Consider the following 20,110-nt stretch of genomic DNA (forward strand, 5'->3'; position numbering starts at 1 on the left):
GTTCAAAACAAGCAAAATGATTGGGTGTCCCATAGGAATCTACGAAGGGAAGGGTGCGAAAAGGAAATCTTTCAAAACGGTATTAGTAACTAGATGCCAGAGTTACACCCATGCTCATCACCCAATGTCCCTCAAGCAGACACGATTCCATTTTTTTCCATTTGCAATTACAGGGATTTGGCTGTGCGTTTATAAATGTAACGTGGATGGTTTTCATAGAACCATGTAAAGCATACACAATTGTTTTACTACATCTATATGTTAACACTTCACATATAATGAAATATTTTTTGATACATCATGCAGTTTAGACAATGTTAGTGCAACCGTCTGATTAGGGCTGTACCACTATTAAACTTAAGGAAGGGCAGTGCGCTCAACCTAAAAGGGAAAGCCAAACTTCTCTTAAGTTAATGTAACTAGGTATACCATTCAGGCTTAACTCCAGGCACTGGAAGTAGGCTGACACAAAGATACTATTATTCCACACGATTATCCATAGAAAGTACACCACAGTGATGCACTGAAAAATAACACCTTTATTATAGATTACACATTCTCCATTAGTCTCATAAGTACTTTAAGAACACAAAGTAAAATACCTACTTCATGTACTCTAAGAACTCCCATCGATGGAATACATTTTCTTTTTTAATAATGGATTCATTTAACAAAGGCATATCCCTGATCTTATACCCCCACCATAAAACAGGCTGTTTTTAATCAGAATATTTGGTTTTAGAATAATAAATCAGAAATTAAAGGTGGTCCCGTAAGTTTCAATGTTGGGGAAGTGGCCCACATTAATCCACAGGGCGATAGGCACCTTGTCTACAGAAAATCAAACCCAACTCACAGAGCTCGCAACTTATAGTATCAGAAAATGGTTTCCTGAAACGGAAGATAAGCCTGCCAAAATCAACACCCAATTAGATTATCCACCTGGAACTAGATTGCCAAGAAATCGATACATTTGTGCAGCTAAAACCCTCATTTTACTGGGTATGACTTTGGTCAACCACGAGACTTATAAAATATAGAGGATGATTTTTTTTTAAGAGGGGAAGGACCCAGGCTTCTTTGAGGGTGGTTGGCACTGAGCTCGAGGAGTAGGAGGAATTTATGAAGGTGGGGATGATAGGGTTTGGAGTTTCAGCACAGTCTCTAATGAGGGTGAACTAAGGAGTTTAGAGCTGGAAAACTACCTCTGGCAACTTTACAGGTAGCTGGAGGTCTGGCTTCATCAAAATGTGCCACTTCTGGCCCTATTTTAATGAAACAGTACAACATTTTTTGTTCACCTGCCTGACCTATTTGAACATTAGCCAAAAAATCTGAAACAGTGCCTGAGTAACCATTATGTTAAAGATCTATGATGGGCAAAAAGGCGATGTAAAGGCACAAAGCATGAAGACGTGGTGTTTGTAGTGGCTCACTGGCTTGGTGAAGAATGGCAATTCAGAATATAGTATCGTATAGGTTTTAATGGCACAATGCAGATTAGCTAGGGTTATGAACAATAGACATAGATGATAGGCTATTGCCACGGATAAAGCCTGCAGTAAGTGCATCGCCCTAGCCAGTCATGCCTTAATCTGGGGGTTGGTTATCTGTTATTTGATCATAAAAAAATATATTAATAATAATAATAATAATTATTATTTAGCATTTATATAGCGCTACGAACCCTCGGGTATCTGAGCGCTGCTTATTATTACCCATGGTGTGTGGTGCTCATTTATCGACCTTGGAAGGATGAAAGGCTGAGTTTGGCCGCGCCGGGATTCAAACCTGCGTCAGCAGGATATGCACGGATGCCAAAGCGAGCACTCTACTCGCTGTGCTATCGGACCGGCTAATATGTGAAACATTTAAACCAAAAGGTACACCTATACAATTAGCACTTTAATAGTTGGTGAACATTTTTGGATTTGGCAAACATTATTATAAGCAATATGCGTTGGTTTTGATGTGCATAGGAACATTCAAAATATTATATTAATACGACATTCTGATGGTGTTATTAGTATGTATACACTTGTTGAAGATTTTCTGTTGGATTTAATGCAATTTGTATGTCTTGCTTTTCTGAAGTTCGAAATAAAGCCGAAATTAAAATAAAACCTAATCGACCTGCTATCTCACTTAAATTTGCATTTACAATTTCCAACCTATTTTGCATAATCGCATCAACATACATGCACAAAATCAAATCTAAATGATTGTTCTAGACAAACAAATGTGATATTCTAACATCTGTGGATACTTGAAACTAAAAACATAATTCTCAGTTTCAAATAACACAAGAGTTTAATAATATGGGAGAAAATAATTCTACTGTGCACTTATCAAGTTGTACCAGCAACCTTTGGTATCTAATAAAGAGAAGTTCCCAATATCTTACAGTATTTTCTAAATAATTTTCATTAAAAGGTACAGGTTGTGTCACAAGTACATGCTGATCTGAGCACCATGGACAAGGTTTTAAGAAATGACTCACATTTTCCTGTTGAAATATACAGAGATTACGATCAGTGAAGGGGCCCCTGAGGGACCCTCGGATGTGGAAACAAGGCACAATCACCACACACGAACTGATACGCCAGACACAAGGTTGTATTCTCAAAATCTAGGGTTTATTACAAAAACAAATAGTTTCAGTTGGCCAAATGGTCCCACGCCCCGCGACGTGTGTCTAACAGACCTCGGGGGACGCAAGAGAGCGAAAATCGTACATCAGTTACATATATACAAAATGAGCATCTTACAATCAGTAATGACACATTTGACACATTCAATGCCGCCCCTAATTCATTCCCTTTGAAGTGGAGGCGATGATTGACCATGGTGACAAATATGACACTTTGGATCACCATATTTAGTGACAGTTTGCAATCTCGAATTTACAGACACAATTCTATATTTGTGAGAACACAGCGCTTCTGTTTTCATGGACAAGCTGCACGTAGGGGGACTGGCACATTCCAGGCCTTACTATCTCCTGGTTTCGATTCACGCTCTAGAGGTCAGCTTGCTCTCCGGGGGCTCACAGCGCTCAGAAGGGGGGGCCGTAAAGAAGAACATAATTCAAACCCTTTAATATTAGTTTTGTGCATTGCTTTTCTTTTAAGGAGACTCACTGGCATCCGTGTACTGATAAGAATGCCTTGCTCTCTGCTTCCAAGGATATGTGAAGGAGGAAAACTGGCTTTTCTGTCTGGCTCCTCGCGCAATGTTTCAACATGTCTTTAATAACCTTGGACCATTGAAGCAGAATAATATCTACAGCAAAGCAGTTTTACATGAGACAAAAGTGGCGATGTTAAAGAGAAACAGAGAAAACAAAATGGCGATTCTGGTTACCTTAAAATGGCCGCACTCTAGTTGAACTAATAGCTATGTAATAAGTAATGGGCATATATTCTTTATACTTTAAAATAGGCGGTTGGTCTTCGGCCAACCAATTATCCTGCATTGCCTTCTGTTCGAGGGGTGTCTACTTTTCTAGACTGACATCAGGTAGAAGCTTGAAGAGCAGAAATAGCTTGATGTATTAAAGTGTCAAACAAGCACAAGATTTTAAAATTGAAATGGAAAAGGAATCAACAAGATTTAGGCACCTGCTTATGGCAGACTGCATGCAGTTCCGTGCAATCTTACTTGGAAAAATGACAGTCATTTAATGTGTCATTTCTTTAGAACTGAAGGGGAAAAACAGACGTTTCCTATTCTACTTTAATGAGCAGCAAACGCTTCTCAGGATTTTTATGTTTTCACAGGTCAAGAGGTTGTTCAATCTCTGCAAATCTAAGAGTCATGTTGTACACTGCACTCGCAACCCCGGATGGAAGTTTCTAATGTGAAAACCTCAGGGAATGACGCATACTTTACTGTCAGAGGCAAATATTCCCTTCAAAATTATAGATTCTAGCACCATCTTTTTAAAATACTTCCACAAAGTTTCATTTTCAGACCCAGTCCCTCCTTCTGTGACTTCACTTATACACAGGGTTTCCCCAAAATACTTTTAATTGCAATATGGGATTTCATTAATTCTTGGGACATATGGCTAAATGCTCTTGGATGATTGTACACACTTCTGGTTTGTCTTTCAAAGGCTGTAGAGAAGTTCAATAATAACAACAGGGAGAGGATAATGGGTTTATCGGTCAGCCTTAAGTGTTAGGTAAGTTACGTTTTTATCACACATAGAACACTTCCGAAAGCCCACTGTGTTTACGTGGGATAACTTGTTGATTTATGATTAATGTGTTACCTCGAAGCGGTCCTTAGATAAGGAAAGTAGGCACTCACCTGGTGTGAGGTGTCTATCCCTAGGGAAGGGGTGGTGTGCAGAACTTGGGGTAAAGGGGCCTGTATGACAGGCTAAGCAGTGTCACAATCACTAGGGCCACATTGCTAAGAGGCGCTTTTTATGCTGGGGCCATGGTACCCTCAAATTTTATTCGACCTTCAGAGAAGTGTGCGGGCCCTAAGTTGTTGACTACTTGCTGTAGTTAAAAAGGTGTAAATGTGTACGGTAAGAACACCATAAAACAGTATCAATGAAAACCTTTTTTCCCTGTAAGGCCAAGGATCAGATAAGGCTCAGTAGTTTCAATAATATAGCCTTAAGGTGGTCAAGCAGTGGTGTTTACTACGGATCACTGGTTGCTCAATAGTTCGAAAGCCAGAGTTCGTATTGTTAAGAAAAGGTGGTTAAAAAGTCACTTCTATTCGGTATCCCTGCATGTTCTTTGCGGTATCCTGTTAAAAGGGGTCGACCGGTTTCAATGACTTCCTAGTTTGTCATCTTCTTCAGGACCAGATGGTTGATTCTGTCTTGCATGAGATTCAGGTGGATGCGGGAAGGCATCACCCCATCTACCTGGAAGTTGTTTTAAATTATCCTCAACACTTTCTGGCACATTGGCCTGGTAGTGCACATAGACATCCACAGTCAACCTTCTCTCGCTGTACTCAGTCCAGGGGATCTTCTTGAGGCCGACAAGGAGATGCTGGAAGTGGCTCCTGCCCAGGGTGCGCCACTCCTGTGTCATTGGACTGTGATAAGGGGAACTCTCCTTCAGTAGTTGTACTTGGACTCCTGGGCAAGGGGTGTCTTCTCTGGGCTACCAAGGTGCTGGAAGTGGCTCTTGCCCAGGATGCTCCACTTCTCAAACTTTTGGATCTGATTGGGGGAAGCCTTGTTGATTGGCGTAGAACACTGTAGACATCCGATTTAGGCCAGCAAAGTGGTCTGACAACAAGAACCCGGAAGCAGTTTCTTCCTGCACCAATCAACAAGGCTTCCCCCAATCAGATCCAAAAGTTTGAGAAGTGGACCATTATTGATTAACTGACTGCACATGGTGGCCTAAGGGCAAATAATCACTCTCTCTCTCTGGGAACAATCTAGGGAAATCCTAACCAAACTCCCCTTACCCCGCCCCCCTAAACAAAAAAAAAATAGTCCTCCATCTGGGTTAAGTGCCTTTCAAATATAAAGAATCAACTTGCCCTTTTCTCTCAAGCCCTTATACCCCTTTCCCTATGGCTCTGTCACTCCCTTCATACTCTCATCTCAACTACTCCACCCACTGTCTCTCCTCTCTTACCCTCACATTGCTTCTTGTCACTTTGCTGTACCTCTCCCCCCTCTGCTGCCTACCTCCACACTCTGATCTTACTGTTTTCTCTCATTCGCTCCAGTACGCACCACTACTCTCCACTTCCACTACTCCTCTCTCCTTCCAGCACCCTCCTCCCTTTTCCAAACTCCCCACTATATTCTACTCCTCGCCCACTACTACTGCTTCCCTACAATACACCCTATGCTCCTCTTCTACTACTGTACACTCCACGCACTTTCTCCACATCTTTCCCTATCCCAGTCACACACCGCTATTCTCACCCTTAATCGGACTCACTCACCTTGGACATACTCACACCAAAGTGCCACTTTCTCTTAGCAACCATTAACTCGTCTTGCACATAGCTCCTGACAATTCTCCTCCACACTCCACTACACTGTCCTTCCCCTGCCTGGTCTCTTGGTCGTCTTACTCCTCCCTTGACCTTACTTGAACAACCCAGACTGAGCTGGACTTCCTGCCCTGTTTTATCCTACCCTCTGTCCCTGCCATTGGTAACCCTCAGCGGGTTCCCCAGGCCAACTGGCAGCTTGCTTTTCCCCAGCGGCTGGGTTACAGGTATGCAAACTGATAACGGGCTTTAAGCTCTGCCCACTTTATGAGCGCACGTCTGCCAGCGTTTGTTTGCATGTCCATAATTGGCAACAGTGTTTCAAGAAAGGTAAAGTCAGTCCCAGCAAGTTAGCTTGGAGTGGCTGATTCCTGGCGGTGTGACTAGAGGCAAGATTCCCTTCCCTTTAAAGTGTTTGTCCTTGTAGATCAGAGCCTTTGGATTGCCGGCTGGAGAGGTGGATCGCTCTGCATTTGTGGGGTTCCACGCTGGCTCTCTCCCTGGGTTACGTGTTCTTTCTTCCAGCCAACAGTTCTAGGAAACTGTCATATGGGGCAAAGAAAAAATAACTGGCCAGCATTGTGTATAACGAGTATTGCACTACAGGCCCTGGAATTCAGTAAATGCATACAGGCACATGTTGAAGGGACAGGGCATGGGACCTCCCAACTTGCACACCCAACCTCTGGGAACAGGCTGGCTCTGGGGACCCCCATGTAGGCCTCGTACCCCAGTTTGAGAGGACTCCTCATCCCCTCTTCACAGGGTTAGATCCCTGGCCCCGTCACAAGATAGAAGCTACAGAACGATGATTACTGGGTAAGTAACGGTTGCATTCTGAGGCTTGTGGCTCTGCTTAGATTCATATGCTTTACATAGACTAGCTAGCACTATCTCATGACAATTGCAGCTGAGTTCAAGGCACAGTAGAACATGATGTTTTAGTATTGCTTGGCACACTTTGTTGTATCTCTGATAGCAAAAATAATGATTCATCATTACTTTGGAGTATGGCCCGTATAGCCACCAAAAAACCACCATGAGGCAAAAATATTCCAACAGATGGTATATTAAAGATACGACCTGTGTGGCCGCTTTACTTGTAAACCGAAAATCAGCTACAGTGACGGCAAGTAGTTTTGCTGTTCTTTTTTGAAATGTCTACCTAAGATGGCGGTGTGATGTTTTTCATGTACACGCATGCGAAACAACGTATTGCGAGTGATTCGAACTTTCACAAACGCAGAAACCGTTCCACAGGTGAGTGACCAGCCACGCCAATACCAGCAATCTTTTCCCTTGCAGACATAACGGCCGCACAAACTATTACTGTACAAGGTATGTTCCAGCATTAGTGAAGCACATGACATCTGTGCAACTAAAACATATTATTTACTCAAGGGGTTAACCATCAGTACTTACAGCAACGGAAAAGACGGTACACAGGCACAAGAGTCCGGTACCAAATAAATGCTTGCCTCTTACTCATTTCTCTCTGCCTACGGGCGTTGAATGAGCACCAAGGGTGTGTGCAACATTGTCTGCCTATAGAATCTATGAGACACAACAGACACGTATGTGGTGTCTAAAGTTTAAGAGACCAATATAAAATTACCACAGCCAGTCACTTAGCTTCATCATGGAATTAAAGAGCACATTGATTAAATATACCATCTCAGGATGACACATTATTTGTGTTTTCCCCAACAGGTTGTTCCTGCTACCAGTACCAGAGAAACTGTTCCCCGATTGGGTGGTGATGGCCAATAACCACGCCGCACCTTCAAATAACTAAGTTGTGAATATGGAAAGAATGTCCTCAAACTGAAAGTGGTAATTATTAGCAAACAGAAATGGCACATAAATGTAGTCATAAAATGAATGGTGGGAATGTCGAGACCAGGACAGAAATTGTTGCCCGCTTTGTGTTTTCCAGTAACCATTCATCCAACACTCAGAAGTGCACCGAGGAGTTGATCATCAAGCAGCCCTACAAACGCAGAAGAGATGTTGGGTGGGTAACTCATTTTGGGTATAGTAGGTCAACAGACACAAGGCCTTTTAACAGTGGGTTTTTAGAATTCCATTATTATTCTTTTTGTAGTACTCGCCATGAGATGATTTCCACTACCAGCAAATCAGTTTTATCATATTATTTTTGAGTCAGTGTGTCCTGATGACGGTTTGGAGCGCTTCAACCACCTAAAGAACTGATGCCAGATACAGTTCCTCCTGCCGAGCTAGAAACACATTATGTGTTGACACCTCAAGTGAAGAGCCATTCGATATCTATAATGACTCGCCATTCACATCTCTACTAACCCCACTATTAATCTGCCTCACATTAGTTGTTACTGTTGAAGGATTCTAGTTATGTCTAGATGTTTTTTTACTTGTGACATGTTGCTCCTTGAATAAAATGTTTAAGTTGATGTGACCATTTTCCTGTTGTTATGTCCCTCAGTGTTTGACCTAAGTATGTAGTTAACTGACCTATGAGTGTAAGGGCGGGGTAGCCTGTGTTCATATTTTTGCGTTACTTGTAGATCAGAGCCTTTGGATTGCCAGCTGGAGAGGAAGATTACTCTGCAGTTGTGTGGTTCGGCGCCGGCTCCCTCCCTGGTTTACGTGTTCTTTCTTCCAGCCAACAGTTCTTCTAGGAAACTGTACATTGGGCAAAGAGAAATAAAGTGGCCAGCATTGTGTATAATGGGTATTGCATTACAGGCCCTGGAATTCAGTAAATTCATACAGGCACACGTTGAAGGGACAGGGACTGGGGACCTCCCAACTTGCACACCCAAGCTCTGGGTATGGGCTGGCTCTGGGGAACCTCATGATAGGCCTCGTACCCCAGTTTGAGAGGACTCCTCATCCCCTCTTCACAGGGTTAGATCCCTGGCCCTTTCACAAGATGCAAGCTACAGAAGGACGATTACTGGGTAAGTAACGGTTGCCGTCTGAGGCTTGTGGCTCTGCTTAGATTCATATGCTTTACATAGACTAGTTAGCACTATCCCAGGCACAGCAGAACATGTTTTAGTACTGCTTGTCACACTTGTGAATCTGCTCTTGCTTGAGTGTCTACAAAAATGTGTTGTGTGAACGGACATCTATATTGTCAACAAGAAGAAAGTTTGCAATGAAAGCTAGAGTCGACCCAGAACTCCACCTAGAATATGCTTTGGGAGTGAAGGGAAAAGGTTTGTGAGCTAAGGAGTAACAAAGTAGGATGCAGTGAATAATCCACCTAGCAAATGTCGATTTAGGGACAGGGTCACCTTCCCATCCTGTTGCAAAGGAGACAAAAAAACTGGTTTGTTTTACGCAGTACTTTCGTTTTTACATAAGTAGATTACTGCTCTAAGAAATTAAGTGTGTGCAATGCTCTTTCCCCTAAGCTTTGAGGATTCAGGAAGAAGGCAGGCAGTTCTACAGATGGGTTAACATGAAATTTGGAAATGTAGTTGGGTAAGAAACATGGATGCTTTCTAAAGAACACTGTGCTTGTAGATGGTGATAAATGGTTCCTCCACCTGAAGAGCCAGCAGCTCATTTCTCCTTCTGATATATGAAGGTGATGAGAAATTATATTTTTTGTTAAGCCTTGTGCATCGACTCAAAAGGATGACTGAAGGACAGGGTTTAAATCCCAGCCATGGAAAGGGCATGCGATTGGAGGTTAAGTTAGTTACCTGTAGCTCTTTTTCTCCAGCATGGGTCTATCTGGGATTCACATGCTCATGAATATTCCGTCGTCATGCTGGGAATCGTCAGTAACAGAAAAACAGTTTCACTTTAGCTTTAAAACTGTATTTCTCCTCTAAACCAATCACTGTCCTCTGGGTCATACTGCCCTATCCAATGACAGTCCTGAAGAGGCCTTTGAAGTACTCCTTGACGTGCCTGTGCAACCACAGGCATGGCTTACTCGGGATATGACAGCCAGGTGCACCTTGATAAAGGCGTGAGCAGGTATGACAGGAGCTGCAGAGCTGTGACACGCAGCAGTATAATTGTCAGAGTCCTGCCCCACACTGAAGCATTTCCATTTATGGCCATAGCACAATAACGTACAGGGAGCTATAGCCTTGGCTAGGATCTTCTTACATTCAAGCGGCAGGGAATAATGCCCAAACTATAGGACTGCAGGAGCTAGGCTGTGAGGCTAAACGGTGTCCGGTCGTGGTGCAGTATCGCCCCGTCTTCTCTGGCGAGAAGATCGGGAAGTGGAGGCAGTCGGATGGAACGACAGACGGAGCAGGTTCGGGTATCAGATCTGTCGAGGCCACGCCAGAGTGATGAGCATCATTCTGCAATTGACACTGAGTGTGTTGATCATCCGTAGCAGGATAGGGATCGTAGGGGAAAGGGTACAGGAAGAGCCCCTTCCACCGGAATGAAAAGGCATCCGCAAGGCTCCTCGGCTGAGGGGGTTGATCCCACTTGCAGAAGAGAAGAGAGATACTTGATCCCGACGAAGTTCCCATTTGTGGCAGAAACACAGCTCCCTGCTGAACGAGTCTGCTACAGTGTTCTTGGTGCCTGCCAGGTGATATGGGACGAGGAACGTGTCCTGAAAAATGGGCCAGTGCCACAGTGTTTCTGGGCTTCCAGGTAGAGCGGCGCAGATCACGTCCCGCCCTGCTTCCGGATGTAGAACATGGTGGTGGTGTTGTCTGTGCAGATTCTCACCACCTTCCCCCGCAGAAACGACAGGAAGGATTTGAGGGCTCAGAGACTGCACAAAGTTCCAGGATGTTGATGTGAATGTCCTTTTCCTCCGGAAGCCAGAGGCCTTTGACGTGCAACTCTCCGTTGTGGGCCCCCCAACCCTCCAGGGAGGCATCAGTGGCGACAGTCGCCTGATACAGTGGGATCTGAAGAGGAGCTCCTTGAGTGAGATGTGAGTTCATTGCGCACCATCGTAGAGCTTGCTGCAGCCCCCGTTCATCCAGAAACACTGCAGCCTGAAAAAAGGCACAAGGTGGATGCAGGAGGACATCATGCCAAACAGTGACTTGATGGCTGGTAATGACGACAGGCGCTGTACCTTCACCAGGATGGCCACCACCCTTTTCCTCCGAGGGGGTAGCCAGGCATGTGACCATGTTGAGATGGGTGCCCAGGAACAGAGCGTTCTGCGATGGCTCCACGCGGGACTTCAGATAATTGATGGAGAATCCGAGCTCCGTTAGCAGACGAATGGTCTCTGCCGTGTGCTGGTTTGCCAGTGCGTGAGAGCGGGAGCGTATGAGCCAGTCGTCAAGATAAAGGTAGACATGGATGCCCTTGAGACAATTATGCCTCCAGCAGAGCCAAGCACTTTGTGAACACCCTTGCGGTCAATTTCTGGCCGAAGGGCAACACCTCGAACCTATAATGCTGCCCCTGGACAACAAAATGTAGAAACATCCGATGTTTTGGGTGGATGGGGACGTGAAAGCAAGCGTCTTCCAGATCCAAAGTCGCTAGGAAGTCCCCTTCATCCAGCTGGCCGAGCATGTGTTGCAACAGGACCATCCTGAACTTCTGGGACTTCAAGTACTTGTTGAGGCGTCTCAAGTCTAGGATCGGCCGCCAACCGCTCTGACGTTTTTCTTACCAGAAATTATCTGGAGTACAATACGGAGTCCCGGAGGTGCTGGGGGACGGTTTCCATCGCCCCCTTCGTTAACATGGCTTGAACCTCCTGCAACAGTTTAGCCATGTGTAGTTCTTGACACACCACAGGAGAAATGTGAGGACACCTGTGTTGAATTCAAAGGCGTGCCCTGGATTAAGAACGCCTAGCACCCACTTGTCGACAGAGTTCGCTAGCCGGCCTCCCACTGCGGTGCCAAAGTGGGGGCCCTGATCCCCGACCGGTTCAGGCATGCTTGGGCGTCTGCATCCTGGCTTGCTTGCGGGAGACGCGGTCTATGTATAGAAAGCATGATATCTAACAGTAAAACAGACAATTGATCACAGTTCAAGGGTGTTTATTGAACTTCAATTGGGCTGGAAAAACACCTTTCTAATCCTAAATCTAAAGATGGGAGCAAGCTACGACCATCAAATATTAATAACGCAGTCCTAGTCGAGTCTGTCAAAATAAAAGGGCGTATACTTATAAACCTTTTGCCAATCCTTAATTCTAAAAACAAATAGTGTGGAAAACAATGTTATGCAAAAGAAAAGTGTTCAAGAAATGGTATGTTAGGATATTCAAGCTGTTTGCTTCCCTTCCCCACGTTTTCAGGGCGGTACACTCGAGCGTAGCACAGTCTTTGGCTTCTCTAGCATGAGGATGCAGTTCACGACTTCACTAGCATGTCCTTCTGTGTCAAAGTCTCTTTGCCATTCAAAGTCTCTTATTTCCAAGGGCCTGATGCAACACGACAAATATCAAAGTTCCTTACTTCTTCCTAGGATTTCACATGTACAAATTCTCGGTTGATTTTCTGTTCACCTCGGGTCCCCTACACCGAGCTCAGACCCACTTTAACACAAATCTTTCAACTGATCTCCCTCTGCCGGGCTCGGACCAACTTTATCTACTTTGCCACAAACCTTTACTGTATCCACATCGAAGACTTTCAATTGTGCAGAGAAATTTGCTTGACCTGTCGCAGGGCCACTTCGATTCACAATTCTTTACAACTCTCACTTTTGCTACTTCTAAGCTGGATACCATACAGAGACCTTCTATTGAGCACACACGCCGTGCCGGACCACTCTGTCAAAGGTATCTTGGTTTCAAAGTTCAATCGCTCATCAGCGGTTCAGCTTTACTTGCATCGATTATTATATGAATTTCAAACAATGTTCTTTTCAGTGTTCGCTATACAATGTTGCCGCTTGCAACCTTGGCTTCAACACAGACTGGTATTGTATCGCTCTCCCCAACTCACAGGCTGTGTTGATTTCACTGATGCGGCTTTGTTCTTGGAGCCAAGGACAGTACCACAGCGGCTGGTGTTTCCCCCCGCCTTGATTATCGACGCAGGAGGGCCCTGGGTACTTCCGACACACAATGCAGGATTCATCAGCCTGGTGTCCTGGTCTTACGCTTTCTATTCTCGAGGTTTCAGGAAAGTAACGGTTCCTTGTCGAAAAGGTCAAGGGGACTTCCCTCGTTGCGATCCCCTTCTGTTTTACAGTCTTTCTTCTCTCGTTAAACTGCCATCGTGGAACTGCTGTTTCCTCGTGGGCTTTGCCTCGCTCAGAGTGTATTCTCGTGCTCTGCCTTTTATCCGTGTGGGGAAGCTTAATGGAAGTCAGGGGTGTGTGATGGTTGGTAATTACCTGACTTCGCCTGACCATTGTATTGGGACACGTCAGGTATACGGCTCGGTTGCTGGTCTGTTTTCAATCATAGCAGGCTGTCTGTGAGAAAGCGTTTGTGTTGTAAAAGGGGGGGGGGTTTGGGAGGGGTAGAGTTCCTAAATATCCTGGTAGGATGAGTGAAAGGTGTTAGAGGGAAGGGATAACACGTCTCACCATTTAGTGCCCCACTCCCACTCCCCGAAGACCCCTCATCCAGGTGATCCTCCTGCACTGGTCCACCCCCAGGAACTGGATACAAAAGCAATGGCTGTGTCCTGGCCATCTGGATGACAGATCCCCAGGGACTAGTGGGTGAGACACGTTCTGGTTTCTCACATCTGCTGCCTTCAGCCTGTGTCTGGCCTTGTAGCCCTCCTGGGCCGTGAAACGGGAGGGCCGACGATAGGGGGCATTATACACCTTCGAGTACCTGCCATACTTCCATCTTGAGGATCGAAAGGACGACGACCTCCTCTGCTGCAATGTCCCCAGCGAGCGAGCCGTCTCTGTGTCTGTCTAAATCGACTGGAGGGACTCGGTCGGTTCAGGCATTCTTGGTCGTATGCATCCTGGTTTGTTTGCGGACGATGCAGTTCTGCGCTGTCGTAAGCCTGTGAGCGGTCGCTGTAGGCCTCCTGGCCCATGGAACGGGAGGGTTGATGATAAGGGGCATTATACCCCCTGGAGGACCTGTTGGTATTCGCCCTTGAGGATCAAAAGGATGACTACCTCCTCTGCTGCAATGCCCCCAGCAAGCAAGCCGCCTCTGTATCTGTCTTAATTGTCTGAAGAGACTAGTCCACTAGTCTTGCCAGACAGATTGTCCTCATCAACGGGCATGTCCACTACCATGGACTGGATATCCACCCTGAAGTTAGTGTCCTTCAGCCAGTATTGGCGTTGGAGGGACACTGCATTGCCTATCTGGCGGAACCCTGTATCCGCCATTTCTAGAGCCACCATCATGGTGTGATCCAAGGCCACTTCTCCTTCCGGGAACAGGGCCAGGGCCTCGACCATCATGTCCTCTGGCAGGAAGTCTAAATTGGGCCTGAGTTTATACCATAGCTCCCTGTCGTAGAGGGATAAGATAACCAGGGCATTACCAGCCTTCATGGTGGAGGCTGCAGTGTAAAAGATGCACTTGCCCACTACATCAAGATTCTTCCCTCCTAGTCTGGAGGCACCATGGCTGAAGACGATGGGTACGCAGAGTGCTTCCTGGCGGCGGCAGGCACCACATAGTCAGGAGAAGGCTGCAACCTCAGGCATCTGGGTGCTGAGTCCAGGACCCTGTACATTTTCACCAGCCTGTCTCTCTTGGGGGGAGCAGTACTTGGCGTATTCATCAGAGCCAAACCTTCCTACCAGACATCGTCCAGCAGAGGGATCGACATGACAGGTCTCTGTCTGAACTCCTTGCGTTGGAAGAGGAATCCCCGCCCCCCCCAACCCTTTCTTCATTTCCTTCAGGACCACATTGAAGAGAGAGGAGGCCCTCGATTTAATGGCATTAAAAGAACTGACCTCATCCGGCGGTAAAGCCCTTGCGGGCTCGTCAGCACCTAGTAGCTCCCAGTGGGTGGGAAAAAAGGAATCAGACTTGTCAGTATGAGTCACAGTAGTGTCCGTATCTGTACCAGTGTCGGTGAGTGGTAGCTACTCCACCTAAGGGGTCACCGGCTGATGAGGCGGTGGAGTCCGTTGACTTCACGGGCCTGAAAGATCCCTTGTATTATGCTTTGGCCTGGAATGGCTCCTGGCTGGCGGTCTCATAGGACTCTGGACCGGGACAGGCACAGGAGCCTTTGTTGTATCTCTGATAGCAAAGTGTGGAGTGTCATAAGTATGTTAAATGACATGTCCGTGGGCGCTGGTTGAGGTGTGAATGGAGCAGCTGGCAACCGCCCCAGGCTGAAGCGCCTCCTTGGGCTCTCTGGTAAATCATGCTCTCCTCCTGGAGATCCATCCACGGACACAGGTCCACGGCCCCCTTCGTGGTCAGAGTAGTAGCCCTCAGGTAACAGTGCCTCATCAGTGCTTGTGTAGATGGGCACACCCCTTGGCTGCATCGGGGGCATACTATACTGTCCGGGGGAAACTCTGTAGGCGGTAGCAGCGACTTGGTTTTACGCAAATACATTTTGCGCATATCTTCTCTTCGGACATCGTGGAAGGTGCGATGTAGGGCCAAGCCTGAGCCTCCAGAACTTGTATAAAGAAAGAGCTGGTGATGAAGCAGATCTTCGCAGACATCGGATCCCTGCTGCCGGTAGCAGATCAACAGAGGAGCAAATCAGGGGAAAAACGAACAAATTTATCAAAAAGTCTCAAAATAGTCAAAAACTCAAAGAACAAGGTGGGAGGACTCCATACACTGAAACGTGGAGTAGAAATCTGAAGATGGCCACCATGGGTGGAGCTTCGGGAGACGACTGTCATTGGATGGGGCAGTCAGTGAATGGTTTAGAGGAGAAATACAGTTTTCAGGCTAAAGCAGAACTGCTTTTCTTTTTTACTGAGGATTCCCAGCCTGACGGGGAATATTCATGAGCATGTGAATCCATGCCAGACCCCATACTAGAGAAATCTGCTTGAATCCTTCCATCAAGGTTTTGAGAACTGGCATCTTCCACCCACAACACCTATTGTTGTGAGGTGGTTTATGCTGTTGGTGCGGCTAAATAAACTTTAAGTTATAAACAAAGCCTGAATATAGGAGGTAAAGCAGGAAGGTGACCACAGCTGCAAGAGAACACTCAATGGAATATGATTCTTAGTGCACCAAATGACAAACCGCTTTCATTTGTTGAAGTAGCAATGTCTCCGTTTTTATTTTACATGCCACACACAGTATGTCCATTCAATATGCAGAAAGGCATACATTACCCGACTAGGACCTCAGGAGCCAGGCTGCCAAGTTCATACTATGTGTATTTTGAAGCGCTATTTGCAGATGCTGTTGTGTTAGAATGTTAAGAGTTGGATGCAACTGTGAATTGGATTGAACTTAATTATGAATCACCTGATGAAGTAATGGCTTTTGGAGAAAGTGTATGCAAATATCAAAGACCAGTTCATTCATAGTGTGTTGCCCAAGGACCCTTTCTGTGAGTATTTGGAGGCAAAGGCCTGGCTTTTGTGTTTTCTTTGGTTGTAAACAGGTGTATTTGAGGATGTCCCAAACTTGTGAATACCTGCTTGAGAATGTTTGGGTTGCGTTCTCATTCATGTTCTTGGACCAACGCTCTGTTTAGGCCGCCTGCTAGACACATGCGCCCCCCTTCATATGTTGTGCTTGTATAAAGAATCTGTTTGCTTATGCACAAATACCAAATCTTTTGGGCAAGAGGGGAGAGAAGGTTTGGTGCATTTCACCCTGTTTATGTAAAATATTGGATTGCTGTGGTGTTGTCTGTATTGAGGATGCTTATGTTTGGAAGATGCAACTGGAATGTACATAAGGCCATTTTGATTGGCAGCAACACCAAGACATTATGTTGTGACGCTTGCTGGGTTCTCTCATTGCTGGAGTGCCCCCACCGCCCCCAACCAGTGTGCAATGTGTCATAGTAATGGTCACTTGTACTGGCAGGTTAACAAAAGGTTTCATTTTTAGCAGGTTTTTGTGTCCACAATGGCAGTGTGATCACCATCTTTTGTGGCACCACCACTAGATTGACCCAATCGCCTGATGCCTCAGTCTATTGGCTTGAAAACAATATTGTAATGGGCGCATATTTATGCATGAAAAATGGATGATGAATTTGCATGATGCTATCATTCACAATAGTTTCATAACCTTTTGTACCGTTATTGAACGGCCAAACTGGATAACGAGGGAGTTGGGCTCTGAGCACTTACACTCTTTAGAGAGGGATAGGCTATGGCTTGTCCGTATCTAGGATTGCTCTCAGGAATTTCTTTGTTTGGCTTGGGATAAGACTGGATTTTTTCTTGTGGATTGGAAAACCAAGGTGATACAGGAGATTGATAGTTTTTATTTTAGGGATTTCATGGAACAGAGCATAAACTGGGAGATGTGAGCAGCATAGAAGCGCTGCGGCTACTTTTGCTAGCACCCTTGTGAACACAAGGTGTTGATGTACTACGGACTGAATGTTTTGTGCATCCACTTTGAAGCATAGATATTTGCAATGTTTTGGGAACATTTAAACATAAAAATATGCATCTTTCTTGTCCAGCGTTGTCATATAATCCCCCGGCTACGAGGGGGATAAAATCTTATAAAGTGCTTATTCTGAACCTTTGAGGTTTAATGAACGTATATGGGGGACACAGATCTAACATCGTTCGTTTGAGTTTCTCTTTTATGAATCCCTGTGTTTACCTGTTTAGTGGGAGCAGACTCGAGGGCTCATTTTTGAAATAATGCCTGTAATACTACCTTGTAGCAGAAGTGGTCGTTTCTGCGTCATTTTTCTGGAACACAGTTGAAGGTTGTGCAGTGTTCCCAGGAGATCGATGCAACATCTTTGGTGCTCTCTTCGGAACGGGTGCTTCCAGGCTTCAGCCTGTGTTTAGGCTTGTGAATTGAAGTAGTTTCATAGTCGCCAGGGGTCTATTTGTATTTTATTTGTATAGCGCGCCAAGCCCAAGGGCATCTGGGCGCATTTCTTAGAGGTTACAGTTACATATATTTACACAGTGTTACATATGCATAACATACACAGTTAAATAATTTCCAGAAGCATTACAAGGTACCAAACAAGGTTAGTAAGGCATGAGTGTGGTACCTGGTGCTAGGGCTAATGGTCCTTTGCTTCTAAAGGAATGGAAGGAAGGTTCAATTCTGAGTGAGCTGGGTAGAGAGTTCCAAAGCCTCACAGCAAGCACCGGGAAGCTACAGCTTGAACCTCGGTATCACGAGGCAATGTGCTTGGGTCGCTCTCCATAGACGATTTGATGTGTTGCGCGTGACTAGATTGGACGGATAATTCGGTGCCTGGTTAGCAAGGCACGTATGCGTAAGTGACAGGGATTTGAAGGCGATTCTTTGGGTGACAGATAGCCAATGTAGACTGCGTCTGGTATCCGAAATGTGATGAGTTCTGGGAATATTCAATGCTGCCCTAATGGCTTTATTTTGTATTACTTGTAGTTTGTTTATATTTCCTTGGCTGGTCTCTAGGTAGAGCGCATTGCTATAGTCGAGTTTCGACAGGACTAGGGTTCTAGCTAGGGTAGTGCAAATGGTGGTGGTAAGGAAAGGTCGGCAGGCGGTGATGAGTTTGCAGGTGTAGGCCGTTGAGGAGATTATAGCGTTAGTTTGTCTCGTTAGAGAAAGAGTGGAGTCTAGGTATATACCAAGGGGTTTAGTGTCATTGGATACCTTAATGGTATTACCATCGATGATGAATGAGTCAAAGTCAGAATATAATTTATTGAGTCTAGGTTGTGGGCTAAGGAGGAGAAGCTCTGTCTTATCGTTAAGACAGAGCCTGTGTTGAGCCATCCAGGCCTGAATGACAAGATAAATGTCATTCAATGCATTGGAGTCTGCTTTGTGATCTCCAGTGATGGGGATGAGTATTTGGGTGTCATCTGCATAATTTGTGTAGGCGACACCCAAATAATCAAGGATATAGAAGAGGGGCTTGGTAAAAACACATTGTAGAGTGTTGGTGATACACATGTGTTGGGGAGAATTCTCTGTTAAGGCTAATTCCCCAAACCTACCGAGTCCCCCACCAGCTTTGCTGGATTTTTGGGGTTTATTTTTTTTCTCCTGCTAAGAGTGAGACTCTTTTTCTGCCACTCTTAGACATGATTTGAGAATGTCCTTTGACTTTGTAATGTGTTTTATGGACTATGGGGTCTTTTACTCCATAGGGCTTCATGTGTTTTTGGTATATGTGTTACACAGCACCCTCAGTGCAACAACACAGGGGTGTCATAGTGAGCCCAAAAACACAGACTCCATACCCTGGGACTGACTACCGTCTCCCAGGGCATGTAAAGTCACCATTGGCTTTACTAGTCTTAAATTGTGAACAGAACCAGTACAAACCATCATATTGTGGAAGTACTGGTAGGGGTAATTCGATTGCCCCTGGGTCTGTTTTCCAAGGGGGCACTGTCCAGTCCCCCCTTGTCGAGTTTCTGGCTGGTGACAGTGGATACCACGCAAAATATTCCACCAGAATATTTCCTATGGGATTTTCCCATTGATTTTAAACGCACCACTTTTTGGTGCAATGTTAAAGATACCGCCGGTTTATTTATTTAATATTAAATCAACGGTTGGGTCTTTTTGCCAGAACTCTTTTCTAAAATGGCATTCGTGTCCGTCTCTGTAACTCCAACCAAGGTCAGGCCCTTTGTTCCACTTTTTGGTGGGCTTCTCCACAGAAGCCCTCCAACTGGTGCCACTGTGTCTGGGTTCCACAGGATGTGTGGGTGGGGGAATTGGTACCCTGGACTGCGTTGCCTTAGCAACTCAAGTCGCACTCTGTTATGATTGGGCCAGTGGTAGGCCACACGGCTCACCACTTAGCATGATTGAGTGACAGCTAGGCTGCTGAATGGGGGGTTTTCTGCATAAAAGCAGGGCTTTTGGGACTGGAACTTGAGGTGTCGCCACAGGACCTAAGAAATCCAAAGAGGGGAGAAGCTGAGCCATCTGCAATGACGACTCCACCGGTGGAGCCCTGCTGCAACAACCTCACCACTTTCCCGACGACAGAGAATATCTTCTGCTGAAAGAGTCTTCTTCCTCTGAGCTGGTGGGATCAACCAGTTCGCCATTTCGCCTTCCTGTATGTCTCTTGGTCAAATTGTCCCGTGCCAAGCACCC

The 20,110-nt window shown here is 45.6% G+C and overlaps 1 protein-coding gene across 3 annotated transcripts in view; it reads right to left on the reverse strand.

Annotated features, from left to right (window-relative positions):
• The window catches only part of CUL9 (cullin 9), a 1,917,728-nt gene that overhangs the window by 225,702 nt on the left and 1,671,916 nt on the right, over positions 1–20,110 (reverse strand). The gene's annotated exons all lie outside the window — the stretch shown is intronic.

Source organism: Ambystoma mexicanum, chromosome 4q (genome assembly GCF_040938575.1).
Source record: "Ambystoma mexicanum isolate Mex_15411 chromosome 4q, UKY_AmexF1_1, whole genome shotgun sequence".
NCBI lineage: Eukaryota > Metazoa > Chordata > Amphibia > Caudata > Ambystomatidae > Ambystoma > Ambystoma mexicanum.